Here is a 17380-nt window from a genome sequence, read left to right as displayed (position 1 = left end):
GGTGATAGAAAGTGCTGTTTGTTTTTTTTTCTTTGGTTTCTTGGTTTGTTTCTTTTAGTACAACAATTTATTGAGTTTGTTTGAGTTTGTTTAGAGTACTTAGTTCATTTTCGTTTATGGTTTGTTGTTTCATTTATCTTAATTTGTTTTTGTTTCTTTTTCTTACGAGAATATCTTTAAAAAATTTATTTAAAAAAAAAAATATATATTTTTCATATGAGCTAACTTTTGGTAACTCCAGTAAGCACTTCCGTCAATACAGTGTCTAGGAGTTCTTTAGGCGACACCTTCGGTGTCTAAGAAGTTTGGGTTTTAAGCGGGACCATTGTGACCCCTCCAACCTTCCCGGATCCCCTGGCTGTGTTTTCTGAGGCCCTTAACTGGTCATCCGTGAGTTGCTTGTATATTCGTGTGTTTTTAAATTAAGTTTTATTTATTTATTTATTTTCTTTGTTTTCTTTTCTGTATAGTCTTTGTTTTTGTTTTGTTAAGTTAGTTTATTTATTTATTTACGTGGTATGGTTAGTTAGTTTATTTCTGAGTGTTAAAACACATTTTTATTTCAAACGCTGCATTAAAAACAAAAAAAAAAAAAAAAAAAACAACAAAAACAAAAAAAAAAAAAAAAAAAAAAAACTTCTTCTTCTTCTTCTTCTTCTTCATCTTCATCATCATCATGGCTTGCCTATATTTTCTCTTACTTGCAGAATTTGCAGCAGCTCGATATGGTCCTCATTTTTCCTCTGCAGTGCTTCCACGTGCTGATTGGCACAGTAGAGCCGCTTCTGCAAGTCCGCCACCATAGCCTTCAAGGAAGCTATTTCCTCGCTCATCGCGGCACACTCCCTTGTCCTCGCCAGTAATCGCATGCCCAAATTGGTAGCGGAGACCTCGTGGAGCACAGTTAAATTGTGGGACTCCTCTACCGCTGCCTTATCAGACCTCTGTGCCACATGCAGATGATCTGTCGGAGTGAGCTTGCTGCTAATCATGCCTCCTAGCAGCACTGCTCTGTTCGACAGTGCCTCAGAAAAGTTCGGTATTGCCTCAGCAAAGTTTGAGGCCGTGCCGTGATGATATGTGGAGTTTGGGAAGACAGGAGTTGGAGGAGCCCTTGTCTGGGCATTCGGTGGTGCAAGTGAGAGCTCAAGGTTGAGATCATCAAGGTGAGTGCATGAGGATGCCATTTGTTTTGCTTCTGAATTTTTTGATGTTTTTCCTTGAGTTTGCAGGAAGAAATGCTGGGTATCATCCGCTTGCAGAGGTGTGGTTTAAATAGACATACGCTGATGAGAGAAAGCCAACACCATTTCGGATTTCCCGGGCATGCTCGACCTAATCGCTTCAAGGGGGAGCACCTTTACTTTCACTTTACTTTTCTTTTTTCCGTGTTTTCTGGTGTTTTATGTTTTTGCCCGTTACTTTCATTTTCTAGAGCTTTGTGTTTTTGCTTTTTGCTTTCGGCTGTCATCTTTATTTTATTTTAGTTAGGGAACTGTGCTTTCTTTTCCGTTTGTCGTCTTTATTTGATTTAAGTTTGGGAAGTGTGCTTTCTTTTCCGTTTTCTTTTTTTTTCTTCTGCAACTTTACTATTTTATTTTCAAAACAAAATAACGAAAATCCAAAAACAACAAAATAAAATAAAAACAACAATAATGCAGTAGGAAATCATTTCTTCTCGGTGCTTGGTGTCTCGACCATTGGAGCTTTGAGTTTGGCCCTCTGGCTGTCCTCTTCCGGGGCTTCACGCACAGCTTCTTGGGGCTCATCACTTGAGCTCCCAAAGATCGCAATCTTAGCTTGAGCGTAACTACTCTCGCGATCTGCTTGTTTGCGTTTACCCGGTCTGTCTAGGTCTTCCAGCTGTTTTCGCATGTCGCGAGAGTACAACTCTACCATCTTTGATAGGTTTCTATTCTCGTCCCGCAATACTTCTAGCTGGTGTCGATTCACCTCCACTATCCTTGACCTCTCCCTTTTCAAGCTTTTTATAGCAGTCTGACACTCCTCAACCATACTTCGCTCCGCCGCCAACTGACCTTTCAGCACCTCTACCTCATGGGACTTCGCAAGTAGGCGATGACCCAAACTTGCGACTGTTGCCGTACTCTGCACGCTCAGTGCCAGGGCATCGCTCACGACCCGGTTGTCATCCCTTGTCCCCAGAACACGTATATCTTTAGGAGTCACCAGATTTCTGCCCACTCCAATGGCAACATCGTTGTCCAGGAGTATTGAGTCAGTTACTGTCACAGGCCCCCGTGCGGAAGCAAAGTAGGGCATCCATACTGGTGCCGCTGCTTGGCCTCGTGTCTGAGTCGGTGGAGCTAGGTTGAGATCCAACGAAAATGGGTAGTTAGAGGCCATTTGATTTCTCACTCTCTTTTCTTCTTTCTTTCTTTTCTCTTTTGTGTGTTTCTGAGTTTGCGTTTTTTTTTTTCACCCTTTCTTATAGACTTAGTCTTTGACAAACCCTAGCCATTGCAGCATCTGAGCATTTTCTGAATCTCCAGCATTCCTTGAGTCCCACAACCTTCTCGCCTTCCAACCATACCCAACTCATTTATCACGACGTGTCTTTTCTGAACGAACGCGTTCAGTAAAGTCTTCGCGCCTTTCCATGAGCCCGTAATTTTTGCTTGTGGAGTCTGCGGCGCCTCTATGTGTCGACACGTGTCTCACCCTGTCTGTTGGTCCCTTACACTGAACCGAGACATCATGACCCATGTTAAAATCCCGCTCTTTGTGTTGCTATTCACAGTTCGATACTTTGTTTTTACAAAACTAAATAATAATAAAAAGCCGGAAATGAAAACAAATTGTGGGTCGGGTTTCACTTTAGTTTGGGTTTCAAAGTGGGTTAAATTCACCGTGGTTTGTGTTTCGAAATTGTGGGCTTTGGGCTTCAAAATTTTTTTTGGGTTTCGGAATTGTGTGATTAGGGTTTACTGTTTCATTTTTTTGGTTTGTTTGTTTGTTTGTGTTGTAATTTTTATTTTATAATTATTTTGTTTTTTTTTTCTTTTGTGATTTTGTGATTTTTTTTTTATTTGCTTTAATACCTTTCATTTGTTGTTATGACATTGTTTGTGGCTAATTTTTAAACATTGAGGACAATGCTCATTTCTAGGTTTGGGGGTATTGGAGTTTAGCAAGTAAACTTGGTTTTTCTTAAAAAAAAAAAATTTACAAAAATTTAAATTTCTTTCTTGTTTTGAATCTTGTTTTGTTTAGTCACTTTCCGAACACATTTGATGAGATTGTGATAAATGTTGCATGACTTAAATAAAAAATTGAATTTTATTTATTATTTATTTTTTTCCTTGTAAATTTTTATTGTAAAAAATAATAATTAATTAATTAATTAATTTGGCATCGTTCTTGCATGACATGTTCGAAACCTTCTTTGCACTTGCCATTTGTTTCATAATTTTCCAATTAAAGGATTTGCATGATATAAAGAATTGTATCAAGCATAAATTAGACTTATATAACCATATAATGTGAGCTTTTGAGCCTTGTGCTTCATTTCATGAGTGTTATACACATACTCTTATTTTCTTGTCATCAAAGTTGTTGTTTGATCTCATTATTCATTGATTTGGTTGAACACTTAAAAGTCATTCATTCTTATGCAATTTGACTTCATGACATTTTAAGAAGTGATATTAAGGCCTTCTTTGGATCGTTTGTGCCTTTCAAGCTAACCTTATGCATGCTTAAGCATGATTTTCCATTGTTTACCATTTTGAGCCTACATGTAAACCTTTTCTTTCATTTTACCAATTATATTTCCTCGCCTTAGCCCGAAAAACAAATATTTACCTTTCTAAGGAATTCATGAGCTCTAATTCGGATGTGTTTTTCATGCTAAGTTTGGGAAGGGATATTACATAAAGAGAAAAAAAAAAAATTCACTCAATTGGTGAAAGAAAAGAAAAGAAAAGAGAAAAATTGTGATTAAGTGGTGGTTGAATGAAATTTCATTTTTGGGTTTCATTTTTGGGCCTTCAAAATAAATTGGTGGTTGTTCAGGAAAGGAGTGAATCAATGTAAATGAAGGTATAAGGAGTTTTGATCATGTAAAAGAAAAATAAATTCTCATTGTGATGATTCGAAGTCTTGTAAACAATTGTTTTATGCTCTTATATTTTGAGTTCCTTGGACTTTGTTTTATCCATACCTTTCATTTCTTACTCACCTTACACCCTTGGCCCCATTACAACCTATGTTAAAGACCTAAATTGATCTTAAATGTCATGTGGTTGAATTGCATTCATTTTTCTACTTTTAAGTGTTTGGCATCCTTCTTGAGATCATATTAATGCAAGTTCTTCATCTTTCTATTTCGAGTTAAGTCTTTATGGTTTAACTCTAATCTCATGTTTATAACTGAGTGTTGCATTATAGCCCTCTTCCGAGTGATTCATTTGTGAGAGGACAACTTTGGTGAGATTTGAAGTTGAACTTGTGCTTTGTATGATTTTTGAAATTGTGTGAAAACTAAGATTGGGGAATTTGTTGCATTTGGCTATCACACTACCACACTTTGAGCATATTATGTTTTGAACTTTGCCGCTTTGTGAATAATGTTTAAAATTGAGCTTTTATTGTTAAAACTTTTGAGTCATGTGCATGAGTCATTTCTCTTCAGAAAATGTTCTGAAAGATTGTTTTGAGTTCTTTTTATTTTTGTAATTTTTTTTTGTTTTGTTTTGTTTTGTTTTTTTTTTTTTGTTTTGTTTTTGTTAATGTAATTATTTTTTTTGTTTTTGTTTTTTTATTTTGCTTAAGGACTAACAATCTTTTAAGTTTTCTAATTACCTTGTTTTACAGAGTCAGTAAAACGTTTGTGGGTATCGTATCTGTTAAACCCTCAGGAGACACAACTCCTCCTACTAGGGATGCCTAGAGGTTTAAAGGCTTGTTGCATATGCTCAATGCAATCGAGTTACCTACGAAAGTGGTCTAGTTAACTTCTTGTTTGTTTTTATCTTTGTTTTCCTTTCGTTTTGCTCGAGGACTAGCAAAATCTAGGTTTGGGGGTATTTGATCGGTGCATATTTACATATCATTTTGTACCCTTCTAGCTTATGATTTGGTTATGTTTTTGAGTTAAACTTGTGCTTTTAATCCTTTTTGTGTTTATCTTTCAGTTCATTGAGCTTTAGGTAATAATGAGGGCTTTGGATAGTAAATGATGCAATCCATGCATGTTAGGGCCTAATTTGGATGAATGGATGAAGAGCTTAAAGACAAACTCAATTTTGGCTACAGTCCCCTGCCAGCTCAGTTTCGTAGGTCATATTGCAAGCTTTGTTTCAGCAACCTACATAGCTCGGATGAGGCCACATTCTTCATGAAAATTGTTCCAATGGGTGTGTAATATAACATATCCAAAATTCAGCCCCATTGGATAAATATGGAGTCTGTTACCTAGCAAACACAGAGCCATGCTCAGGATGGATTTTATCAGCGCGCAAAATGAGTTAGCAATTTGTTTTGGCCTTAACTTCCTCCTTCGACCTTGGATTGGCCCAAATGATATATGGCTGGAAAGAAGACATTCTGAACTTCAGGTTTGAGTGCTTAAAGTCTTAATTTGCTTAAGGGAAGCCCAATTCGTAAGCCCTTGAAGTTGCTGGTCATGCTGACCTCAGGATGAGCTATTATTTCTGGTTGGAAGCTTGGTCATGGTGACATGAAGATGAGCTAGGGCTGCTGGTGGGATTTATTAGTGAAGTGCATCAACCATTTCAGATTTTATAATGGAAGTGTTGTATGCATTAGTGAAGTGCATCAACCATTTCAGATTTTATAAAACAAGTGTTGTATGCATTAGCCATACTTAATTCAGATTTTCAGCTTCCTTAGGCCTATATATAGTGAGGTTTCCCAAGCTTGTAAACACACCCCAAGGGGGGGAGCTCTCAAACACTTCTCTAGAGCTCCCTTCCCTTCTCTCCCTCAAATTCTCTTAGTTTCATTTTCTAGTTTTCAATTGTTGTAATGAAATATTTGTGCTAAAATTCTCCTTAAGTTTTTCTTAGTTCCACTTTACTTTTCATTATGTAAATTCTTTTCTTAAGTTTTCAAGTTGAATTAGTTTCCAAGTTTCAATTATGGTTTTTGTTCTTATTCATTATGCTTATAAGTTAATATGCTAGTTTGAATGATTGATCACCATTTAGGCTTGCATGTTAGCTATCTTAGTTTGAATTAAGAGTATACACCATGCTTTAATTCGAATTGAACTATGAATAGGAAGAGTATGTATGGACATTCGACAACAGGGATTAGATACATACTTGGTTGTTTAAAATGTTCTTCTATGCTTAATGGGTTCCTAATGCTTAATTTTAGGTTAGACAACAAATGATCAAATTAGGGAATTAGGAACACAAGGTTATGACCAAACACCATGGCTTAATCATACTTTAGCTAGAATCAATCCGTTAATCTAATTGAACTTGGGAACTTATTTGCTTGAGTTATTTCTTCCTTGTTTTATTTATTTCCTTTCTTTTTCATTTCTGTTTTGTGTAGGGAAAATGAATTGAATCATTCAATCACCAATCCTCGTGGGATCGACCTCGCACTTACATACGCTATACTACCGAACGGCTCGTGCACTTGCGAGTATCACAAGTTGAGGATGCAGCTTAATCCATTTTGATGCAGCTGAAATCTACGCAACAGGCCCATCACGAGAAATGATGATACTATGCTGGAGTGTTCGTGGTCTAGGTAACCCGCGAACATTCCGTGCTCTGAGATTCCTTCTCAGAGATAAAAAGCCTTGTGTCACCTTTTTATCGGAAACCAAAAAGACGGTGCGCTAGATGGAGGGTGTGCAATGACAATTGGGTATGATGAGGTGTTATAGTGTTGGCAGAGAAGGATAGTCGAGGGTTTTAGCTTTATTATGGCAACAAGGAGTGGAAGTAGTTGTTCTTTCTTCTTCTCGAGGGCATATTGATGTCATTTTGCATGGAGTGGAAATAGAGGCTTTCTGTTTGACTGGGTTTTATGGTAATCCTGATACGAGGCTACGACAACACTCTTGGGATTTGCTTCACCAAATTGGAGGGTCTATTCATAGCCCACAGCTAGTGGAAGGTGATTTCAATGAAATTTGTAAGGCCCCAGAGTACTTTGGTCGAAGGTTCCGACCCATGTTGTAGATGAGGCCTCTTCGGGAAGCCTTGGATGATTGCGGATTGACTACTATTGGCTTTAAGGGGTATAAATTTACATGTTCTAATAGATGGCATGGTGACGGGAATGATAAACTTAAGTTGGATAGAATGGTGGCTAATGGTGATTTTTTATTTTATTTTATTATTTTTATGACTTGTCCAAAGGCAACAACGTATCATCTTAATTCTATTATGTCTGACCATCTTCCTTTGTTAATGTATGTGAGGCCCGATTATTGGGAGAAGAGGAAGATGCGATTTTTGTTTGAGGAGATGTGGACTACTGTTGAGGGTTGTCAGGACACCATCACTCATGCTTTGGAGTCTAAACTACATGGAACTGTAGTAAAGAAATTGAAGGCCTGTCAAGGGTCCTTGTGGATATGGAAACAAAGCTTCGGAGCCTCCAGAGGAAACTAGATGATATCCAAAGGAGAAGCTATTCAGTCGTAGTTGAGTATAAATAGAAAAATATAAGTAGGGAGATGGATGTGCTGCTGGAAAAGGAAGAGATGTTGTGAAGGCGGAGATCGCGTGTCTCATGGCTGAAATACGGGAACAAGAATAGTAGAGTTGTCCATGAACATGCAAAAATGCGGGACGACAGAACATGATTAAGGCCATTGTGGATGACCACGGGGTTTAGTGTACATCTACTGAGAACATTCGCATTACTTTTTGTGATTATTTTCAAGGTTTGTTTACTTGTAATGGATTAAATGAGTTAGGGGTAGTTACTGAGGTGGTCAAGCCGATGGTCACTCAAGCTCAGAATATGCACCTTAATCAAGCTTTCTTACGAGAGGAAATTGAAACTGCATATTGAGACAAATGTTCCCTACTAAGTCTTCAGGAGTGGATGGTATGCTGGCGTTGTTCTATCATAAGAATTGGGGGTGGTAGGTGATGATGTGGTTGGCTTCTACCTCAATGTATTGAATAGGGGCTCCAGTGTAAAAGAAGTTAATCACACACTTTTGACTCTTTTTCCTAAGGTGGACAAGCCAATGAAAGTCACTGAGTGTCAGCTGATTAGTTTCTGTACGGTGATTTACAAGATGATTTTCAAGATGATAGTTAACAGGTTGAAGCCCATTATGCCCCTTATCATCTCAGAGTTTCATAGCACTCTTTTATCCCTACATGGTTGATCATGGATAACATTATTGCTAACTTTGAAAATGGTGTTAAACCTTGATATGTTTAAAGCATAAGAGTAGAATGGTCTTTTATTGAGGCTATGCTTAAGAGATTACGTTTAATGATCGATGGGTGAGTCTAATCATGGATTGTATCTCCACTGTTACCTATTCTATCCAAGTTCAGGGGGTGGCTTCGAGGATGATTGTGTCGTTGAAAGGGCTGCGTCAGGGAGATCCTCTCTTCCTATATATGTTCTTAATATGTGCCGAGGGGCTGTCTGCTTTCACTAGAACGAAAAATGCTCTAGACGACGGTGGATCACCATCGTCTAATGTGCTACCAGACCGTCGTATAGGTGACCGCCATTTATTGTGACACTTTAGACGACAATGAGTCACCGTCATCTGTTAACCACTTAGAAGATGGTTTTACAATTTAGACGATGGTGATCCATTGTAAACTATTTGTCAATTTAGACGACAGTGAATCACCGCTATCTATTTGTTATTTTTTATCGCCTTAATGGTAATTAGACGACAATATAATTTCATTACCATCGTCTAAGTGGTGATATTTTGTAAGGGTATTTGTGGGTTTATATCACTACTACAAAAAGGGCAAAAGACGACCAGTAAACAACGACGGTAGATCAAAAAACCGTCGTTGTTTTTTAAAAGACGACGGTAATAGAAACCCGTCGTAGAAACATACTTTAAACACCTAAAAAACGGCACACGTATAGATATTTTGAAACCACGACGCACCAAATTAAAAAAGCGTCGTCTTATTACAAAGGTATTTTCAGAGTTAAAATCTGAACCTAAAAACAACGACTGCATCTATGAAATCACCGCCATAGAAAGTAAAGACGACGATATAAAAATAAGACGCCGTGTTAATTAATTAATAAACACGACCCAATTTTCTTAGTCAGCGACGCATAAATTCAAAGGAATCTACGACGGTTAATTACAAAAAAAATCGCCGCTTTAAATTAAGTTACCACGACTGTAAATATAAATTTATTGACTTTTTAATTATAATATACTACGACGGTATCCATAACTCTACTGTCGCATAATTGTACTAACCACGACGGTTTGTTAAATTAACGACGTACAAATTTTATGCAATTATTCGTCTATCATTACCAGAATGAACTCTGTTCCTCATCATAATCGAACCAGAATGAACAAAGGCAATGTTTTAGAAGTGGATGATGTGCCAATTACTCTCACAAGGAGTTTGAGGGCAAGAAGCTTGTCTCAGCCGCCAAGGAAGGTCTCAAGCTTGATGAGAGTGAAGACGAGGCAAAGAAGAAGGAAGAGTTGAAGGAGAAGTTTGAGGGACTCTGCAAGGTTGTGAAGGATGTTTTGGGTGACAGAGTGGAGAAGGTTGTGGTGTCTGACCGTCTGACCGTGCTGGACTGCCAACATGGAAAGAATCATGAAGGCTCAGGCCTTGAGGGATAACAGAGCGGCTGGGTACATGTCGAGCAAGAAGACCATGGAGATCAACCCAGAGAACCCCATCATGGAGGAGCTGAGAAAGAGGGCTGATGCAGACCTTGTTCTCCTTCTGTGCAGAAAGATAATTTTTTAGATGATGTGTGCGTGTTTGTGTCTTTCAGATACACAAACGCGCCCACACATCAACATCCAAACTGAAAAATGAAAGCGAGATGAGACAGAGAGGTGATGTGCCTCCAGAGAATTGAGAAAAAGTTGAAACCCTAATTGAAAAATGAAGACGACAGAAAGACAGAAAACCCATTATTTATAAACAAATCTTATATACCACGTCGGTGTTTTAAAATATCGACGTTTATATATAACATACACGTCGTTTAAATTTAAAATAAGGTCGTATAAATTATTTAACAACGACGCTATATAAAAACGACGTTGTAATTTTTTGGAAAATTAATTTATTGTGTAATTAAAAAAATTACACGTCGGTATGAGTAATTAAAACGACGTGGTATTAATTTTTAACGTCGTTATTATTGAATATAAGGTCGTTTGGTAAATTGGAAAATGACGATTCATCTTTTTTGAAGAAACATGCGTCGTGTAATTCGATTTCAAAACGTCGTTTCATTAAAACATACCGTCGTTGAAAGTAATATTATAGGGCAGTGTTAACAATAGCGCCGTATAATGTATCATACTAGGGCGCATACTATTAATAGCGTCGTTGTTATGAAAAGGTTTTTTATTATTTTAAACTTTTCGCCTTCCTGACCCATACTTGCATTGGTTCCAAACCCGAGAAAAACTTTCAAGCTTTTCTCATTTTTCATTCTCCAAGAACTGTTTCAAACTTTCAAGCTTATCTCCTCTTCGTCTTCATCTCTGAACTGAAACACCAAACTCCAGAAGAAAGCTTTCATCGCAAGCAAAGGGTAAGCATTTCTGGAAGGATTTTTGTTCCTGTTTTGCATGCGCATATCATTTTCATTTTTTTAAATCTTTTTACATTTTTTCTTTCCAAGTTTGATAAAATTTGCAGACAAAGACGAAAAGTTTCCAAGTTTGAACACTACTCTGGTTCTTTTACTTCAACTAAATAAGACAACGGTGGCTTATTATTTACGTGGTTAGATTTATAGACCACGACGATTCGTCAGTCACCCTAGCGTCGTGTGAAAGTGTTCGTCGTTGTTTTTTAAAATGATATCCTTTTTTTGTTTTTGATTTTTAAGGATATCATTTTAAGTTTCCAAGCTTTCATCGCATGTTTGATTTCTCTGAACAATGGTTTTTGTTTCGAAAATCTTTTTAATTATTTTTCTGCTGAAAATATTTTACGTTGTTCCTAATTTGTTTTTGTGGTATAGACGAAGGTATATTAATATTTACGTCGTTTTATTTTCAATACCACGGCGAATGTTTATTATTAACGTCGTTGTAATATTTAATACTTTGTTTTTATTATATCATAAGACGTCGGTTGTTTATTATTGACGTCGTTGTAATATTTTATCACGTCGGTGATTAATTACCGTCGTGTAAAATTATTATTACGTCGTTTGTTTTGTTCTTACGTCGTTTGAAATATTATAATACGTCGTAGTTTATAAATAATCGTCGTGGTTTTTCTTAATTTCACTGATATATTTTCACTTGCAGGTTTAATTTGTCTGTAACCATGGTTTCTCAATCCCAAAGTAAGGAGTCTGGTTTGAAAAAAAATGAATCCTCGAAGAAGGAGCTTAGAGTTGTAAATCCTCAAACCAAGGCCTCGAAGAAGATGAAGTTTGTTTCATCTTCTGAGACAGAACCAGCCAGCACGGCAACTATTTCTGAGGAGGCAAAGTCAGGTCGAGGTATGAGCACAATGCCCCGTGTTGTGCAGAGAAAAATTCAGAAAATCAAGCCTGTTGTTGAGTACAATGAAGAAGGGAAACCTTATGGCCGTGCACATAATGAGATGCAGTCCTACATTGGTGTGTTGGCACGCTCCAGAGTCCCACTTGTGGACAAGAAATGGGTTCAAATATCCAAGGATATAAAAGAGCAGATTTGGGAAGCCGTTGACATGGCTTTTGTGGTTGGTAAAGGGGGCAAGCAAATGGTGCTATCTTCTGCGCCAAGAAATGGAAAGATTTCAAGTCCACACTAACGAGGTTTCATATCCTTCCATTCATCAAGGAGCAGGATAGATTAAGGCAGCCCCCTTGATCATTGTAAGAGCAAAGAAGGAAACCGTATATTTTCTGGATCCACTGCCTGGAAATCGGTTTGTGGATGAGGACGGGAAAAACATTGTGAACTCTGCTCTAAAAATGTATAATACACACATAGGCAGAGTAGGCCGTAAAACACCTCTCTGGAAAACTCTGCCCGGCACTCCAAAGCAACCAAGCAGTGTAGAATGCGGGTATTATGTCATGCGCTTTATGAGAGACATCATAAAGGATACTTCCCTGGAATTTGAGAAGATGGTAAGAAGAAAATTTTCAGATTTATTTTTATGTGGGTTTTTATATTATCAACGACGGTAAATTAAAAATACCGTCGTTGAATATATATAATATGTCGGTGAATGAATAATAGCGTCGTCTGTGAGATTAATCTTTGTTTATGGACTGCAGTTTGCCAAAGGAAAGGATCAAGCGCCATACCCCCAAGCTGCCATTGAAGAAGTTAGGAAAGAATGGGCAGAGTTTGTGTGTGTTCATATGGAGTAGAGGAATTTTAGCATACTTAAACATTTTTATAAAATGTACAAATTTTGTTAGAATTAGACAAGTTTTTGTACAAAATTGGTTAGAATTCGCAAGTTTTTGTTGAAATCAACGTCCCTGTAAATTTGTTGAGGTTTTCATGTTGTGAAAAACCGTAGTTTGTTCAAAAAGACATTGTATACACATAACAACGTCACAGTTTTTAAAAAAGCGACGTAAGAGGTTTTTCAAACGACGCTCTTGGTTCTATAGACGACGTTGTTTTTTTGATATTAGACGGCGAGAAGTTAAGAGTTGTGGTCGTGGAAAATATTTTGTACGTCGTTTTATGTGCAAAAATGGTCATGGTTTAGAATTTAAACGACGTTTTGTTTTAAAATTAAGTCGTTTATAATAATTTAAAACGTCGTTAATTTATTAACGCCGACGTGGTTTGTGGGTTTTATTCATAATATTTTATTCCATTTCATTCAAATATTCATAATAAATTGAAAATAAATCCAAAAAATGCAACGTCAACTCCTATGAAGTCATTGAGATATTTTCTTCCCCCTTAAGCTTTAAAAAATTAAGTTTGAGTTATACAAATTTAAAATTACCACCAAAAAGAAAAATGTTTTCACGAGTCACAACATCACTTATACTTTAATGGTTTAGGGTTTAGGGTTTAGGGTTTAGGGGGATGAAGGTTTATTTTTGGGGTTTAGGGTTTATGGTTAATATATATTAGGCCCTAAAACCATAAATCCTTTTCTATAATTATTTAAAAATATATATATAATTTATGGTTTATATTTTAGGGTTTAGGGTTTAGGGTTTAGGGTATAGATGTCATATTTAACAACGGTTTTATTGTTTTCCGTCGATGATTTACGAAGAGCGCATTTCTAAACCTTGGTTTCTTTAAAATGACGTTGTACACACATAACAACGTCATAGTTTTTACCAAGCGACGTAAAAGGGTTTACAAACCGTCGTATTATAAATTTATAACGACGGTAAATAATTCATAACTGACGTAGTTATCACAACTGCCGAACGACTGTATTTTAATAAACCGACGTGGTTACTTTGGGGTTCTGAAAACGACGTCGTTCTCTTTTTAATACTCGCCAAGTGACTTTTGGATTTCCGATGTAGTTATGACGGCGCTTGTTTATCTAAACGGACGTTGATTATTAAAATATGACGTCGCTATGTATATTAGAACCGACGTTGTACTTATATAATTTGTTTAAATATGATTTTTTCACGCGTTTTTTAACTCTCAGTTTTCAATTAGGGTTGCAGAATGATTCCTCACAAGAAATTGTCTTTCTGAAAGCAAATGGGTTTGCAGAATGATTCCTCACAAGACCAAGCATGGGTTTGCTACATCCTCCTGTGTAGCAAGGGTGGAACCAGCTTTAGAACCTGCATGGGTTTGCAGACGCACAACCCACAACAGGATCTAAGGCTGGTTCCCCCCTGCTACACAGGAGGATTGAAGTTGATCACTGTGGAAAAGGGGACTACAATGTAACCAGGAATCGAGGAGTGAGCTTTTCACACTTTGTTGATTTTGATTTTATGAAATTATTAGATATTCATCTGTGGCTGTGCAGGAGCTTGAGAACAAGAGGAAGGAGAGGGCCCAGCTTGCATATGAGAGGAAGAAACAGTTGAACAAGCTGAGGGTGAAGGCAGAAAAGAAACCACGATGTATTTGCCAAATTTGTGTACATATATTGTGTAAATATTGATCAATATTTAACACGAAGAGATTTGCCTTTTAAGATGAAAATGTTGTTGAGGATTGAGAATTAAATTTTGTTTTGTGTTAAGAAAGATATTACCAAAATAAAAGAAAAATTAATTAATTTTAAAAAGCTATAAAAATAAGACGGCGGTTTACAGAGAAGGCAGACGTATAAATTGAAAAAATACGACGGTAATTTGAACTTAGGACGTGGTAAATAAACACGACAGTAGTGTTGTAGGTACCGTCGTAGTATGCTCCAAAATAATAAGTCGATAAATTAATCTCTCGCGTCATGGTATATTATTTAACACGTCGTTTTTTGTAATATACCGACGTGTATTAATTACATATACACGTTTAGGTTGTGGAAAATGGTTTGTACGTCGTTTTCTGTGTAAAAATGGCCATGGTTTTAACTTTAAACGACGTTTGTTTAAAAATTACGTCGTTTATTATAATTTAAAACGTCGTTAATTTATTAACGCCGACGTGGTTTGTGGGTTTTATTAATAATATTTTATTCTATTTAATTCAAAATATTTATAATAAATTGAAAATAAATCCAAAAAATGCAACGTCAACTCCTATGAAGTCATTGAGATATTTTCTTCCCCCTTAAGCTTTAAAAAATTAAGTTTGAGTTATACAAATTTAAAATTAAAACCAAAAAGAGAAATGTTTTCATGAGTCACAACATCACTTATACTTTCATGGTTTAGGGTTTATATAAATTTAGAAAAGGGATTAGGGTTTAGGGTTTTATGGACGAGATATTTTAGGACATAAAATCCTAATCCCTTTGGAGAAATTATTTTTAAAATATATATATATATATATATATATATAAAATTGTGGTTTTATTTATTAGGGTTTAGGGTTTAGGTTATATTTGTCTATTAGGGTTTAACGACGGTAGTTTGGTTTTGCGTCGTAAGGATATTTACAACGACGTCATTTTTAAAATAAGCGTCATGTTTAGGTTGAACTTTTAACGACGATTGTGTTTTTGTTTCCGTCGATGTTTTTTAAAAAGCGCGCTTTCTAAAAATTTCACCTTGACCTAAAATTTTCAGATTTCGCTCTAACTCTTATACAAGTTGCCAAAATTTCTGTGTCCTAAAACATTTCGCTCCGCTCTCTCACTTCAACTCTAATTCAAAGTTGGTCTCTCCGTCGAATCCAAGTTGGCCATAAGCTGTGAGCTCTGCCTACCTGTAAGTGCAAACCCTAATCTCATGCTTGTAAATTCATTGAATGATATTCAGTTCTGTGGTAAAGGGTTTTGTGATGTTTTAATGTTGTCGACGGTATGGGTTAATGGATTTAATGTTTATTGTTTTCATGAATCGGGTTTAGGGTTTAATGTTGTCGGATCTTTTAATACTCTCTGTTATTATGAATCGGGAATGGATTTAATGTTTTCATGCTTAGTATATGTTGGTTTCGTGCTTAGTATTAATGTATATGTTGTGTTCTGAATATATTCTGGGTTCTTGAAAATAAACTGGGATTTCGAAATCTTTTTTATGCATACGACGACGCTTGTTTTAACAAACCGTCGTCTATAAAAATATACCACGACGCTTGTTTTAACTACCGTCGTGGTTCAAGTTCGCTGGCGTCTGTTTCTTGCTAGCATTAGACGACGTTTTTTTAAAACCCGTCGTCTATATATGTGTAAAACGTCTGTTGTTGTTAAAAAACCGTCGTCTGTTTACTATATTATTTGCTATTAAAACCTTATATAATCTGCTATAGTGATAGTCATTGCTTGTCTTTTCACCTTATATATGTTGTGTTCTGAATATATTTTGGGTTCTTGAAAATAAACTGGGATTTCGATATCTTTTTATGCATACGACGATGGTTTTTTTAACAAACCGTCGTTTGTAAATATATACCACGACGCAGTTTTTAACTACCGTCGTGGTTCAAGTTCGCTGGCGTCGTTTCTTGCTAGCATTAGATGACGTTTCTTTTCAAACCCGTCGTCTATATATGTGTAATACGTCTGTTGTTGTTTAAAAACCGTCGTCTGTTTACTCTATTATTTGCTATTAAAACCTTATATAATCTGCTATAAGTGATAGTCATTGCTTGTCTTTTTACCTTATTATAGATAATAGGATATAGTGTCGGAGATGGATAAGTCATGGATGCACTCGGATAGAAGATCGAAGGCATATGAGTTAGGGGTGGAAGCATTTTTGCAATTTTCTGTAGAAAATCTTCTAACTACAACGCATATCCGTTGTCCATGTGTTAAATGTGCGAATTTGAAATTGTTTGGGGTTGGAATTATAAGGGATCACTTATACTTTAATGGAGTTGACCAAAGCTATAAGAATTGGACATTTCATGGAGAACCTTGGGAACCAATTGCAACTAGTAATGCTAGTAGAAATGTTGAAGAAGATGATGACCATAGTAGGTACAGTTTTGTGTCTGAAGAAATAGAGATGGATGATAATGATTTTGGTGATTTTGGATCCGATCCTTATGAGTTTGCTAATGTGATTGGGGATGGAGATCAACCATTGTACCCTGGTTGTAGAAAGTACACCAAGTTATCGGCATTAGTGAAGTTGTATAATTTGAAGGCAAAACATGGGATGAGTGATGTATGTTTTACAGAATTATTGATACTTCAGGGCGAGTTGCTTCCAGAAGGAAATACAATACCGGCCTCTTTGTATGAGGCAAAAAAGACTTTGTGTGCATTGGGGCTGAGTTATGAGAAAATCCACGCATGCCCCAATGATTGCATCATGTATAGGAAGGAGTATGAAGATTCAACTAATTGTCCTACTTGTGGTATCTCAAGGTGGAAGGAAACCAAAGATGGATTCTTGAAAGAGGGTGTGGCAGTGAAGGTGTTGTGGTATTTTCCTCCAATTCCAAGGTTTAAAAGGATGTTTCAATCACATGAGACAGCTAAGAATTTGACTTGGCATGCTGCTAGAAAATCAATTGACGGTCAGATGTCTCATCCGGCGGATTCCCCGTCTTGGAAACTTGTTGATGATAAATGGCCCGAGTTTGGTAATGAGCCGAGAAACTTGAGATTGGCTCTTTCATCTGATGGATTCAATCCCCACAGTTCTCTAA

The sequence above is a fragment of the Prunus avium genome, chromosome 6, assembly GCF_965620075.1.
Source record: "Prunus avium chromosome 6, drPruAviu1.hap1.1, whole genome shotgun sequence".
Taxonomy (NCBI): domain Eukaryota; kingdom Viridiplantae; phylum Streptophyta; class Magnoliopsida; order Rosales; family Rosaceae; genus Prunus; species Prunus avium.
Note: the sequence above shows the minus strand (reverse complement) of the source record.